The 1,921-nt window shown below is 44.2% G+C and overlaps 1 pseudogene; it reads right to left on the reverse strand.

Moving 5' to 3' along the window:
- Window positions 1-428: 428 nt before the first annotated feature.
- LOC102473541 (fatty acid-binding protein 5 pseudogene) lies at window positions 429-794 on the reverse strand (annotated as a pseudogene).
- Window positions 795-1,921: the final 1,127 nt, after the last annotated feature.

Genomic DNA, 1,921 nt, shown 5'->3' on the forward strand with positions numbered 1-1,921 from the left:
AGCTGAAAACGCGTGTCCACACGAGAGCCTGCACGTGATGTTTATAGCTGCTGTGTTCATAATTGCCAGAGCCTGGAATAACCAAGATGTTCTTCAGTAGGTGGCTAAACAAACAATGGCACAAAAAGAAATGACATAGGGGCCAGCAGGTGGCCTATTTCTTTCATGTTTAAATCTTTATTTATTTTAGCACAAACACATTTATTTACTAACCAAAGGGATGATCCTAATTAGGTCAACACTTGGAAATAGTTGTATGTAAAATGTTTGCGATAAAGGTAATTGAACACAGTAACGAGGAAACAAGAAGCAGTATGGAGATTTGCTCATTGAACGGAGCTTGTTCATTCTCGCAGCTAGTTCCTGTCTGAAGTGATGACGGAATTTTTATCCTGCTTTCTCACAGACTCGAGTACAGGTGACATTATTCATGACACAGCCACCACTAATTCTCCACCTTGCAGTTTTCTTGGTATTGTGCTCTCTTTCCCATCCCATTCTTGCTGTTGAACCAGCGCCCCGTCCTTCAAGTCACAGACAGTCTGAGTTTTCCTGCCATCAGCTGTAGTTTCTTCAAACTTTTCTCCCAGGGTACAAGAAAACTGTGTTGTTTGTAAAGCGCTCTCAGTTTTTACGGTGAGGGTCTTCCCATCACAAGTGATAATACAATCTGCTTTGGCCATCGCACCCATTTTTCGCACAGCCATTCCCACACCTACTTCCTTCATGTATTCCTCAAAGCCTTTGCTGTCCACCAGGCGCCATCTTCCTTGCAGCTGCTGAATGTCGGCCATGGTGGACGCGGGTGGGCGAGCAAGCACAACAGACAGGGCAGGGACCCGGGTGAGGAGCTCGCCGTTTATTTATTTATTTATTTTGGAGAGGTTTTTGCTATAGGGCCTGTGCACTTGCCAGAAAGACAGAGAGAGACAGAGAGACAGAAAGTCAGAAATCACTCCCCGCACCCCCCCAGCAGGGATGGTCACACTACAATCCCTTCTCCTTCATTCTCCTCTCAGGATCTTGGGCACACATGCACACGCACCTGGCGTGAGTTTAAGCCACTGGGTCCAGGACTCAAACCATAGTCAACTATATGGGAGTCCAGCGACAGACATTACGCCAGCTGCTGGTCCCAATTTTTAAATTTTGAATTCATTATTATTTTAAATTTTTCTATAGGGCTCATGCAAGTCACCAGCTCTGGAACCCTAACCACAGTTGGCCATGTGGGAGTCCAGCGCCTCAACCACCATACCACCTGCTAGCCCCAGGGGGCCTATTTCTCTCTGTCTCTCCAGAGTGCATGTACCCTAAAAGCAAAAATATCTCTCTCTAGAAAGAGAAAGAAATGAAATGTATTTTATTTATATTACATTATTATTTACTTTATACAATATTTCTATTTTATATTTCTTTCTTTTTTTTTTTTAAAGGTTTTCCCATAGGCCACTTGCACTCACCAGAGAGAAACAATAGGAGGGAAAGTGAGAAATAACCCTCCTTGGGGGCGTGGGGATGGCCAACCCACAATCCCTTCTCTATTCTCCTCTCAGGATTTTGGGTAAGCATGCACACATGCCCAGTGTGATTTTCAAGCTGTTGAGTCATCTGAGACTCAAACCATGGTTGACCATGTGAGAGTCCACTGCCTTAACCACTACACTACCTGCTGATCCTTATATTATATTTTATATTTATTATTATCTTTTAAGAGTTTTGCTATAGGGTGCATGTGCTCACCAGAGAGACAGAGAAACAGAAAGCAAGAAATCACTCCCTAGGGGAGATGGCCACACCGCAATCCTTTCTCTTTCATTCTCCTCTTGGGATTTTGGGCATGCATGCACACATGCCTGGTATGAGTTTTAAACAGCCATATCTGGGACTCAACTGTGGTCAACTATGTGGGAGTATCCAG

The sequence above is a fragment of the Tupaia chinensis genome, unplaced genomic scaffold (genome assembly GCF_000334495.1).
Source record: "Tupaia chinensis unplaced genomic scaffold, TupChi_1.0 Scaffold144150_1, whole genome shotgun sequence".
Lineage (NCBI taxonomy): Eukaryota > Metazoa > Chordata > Mammalia > Scandentia > Tupaiidae > Tupaia > Tupaia belangeri.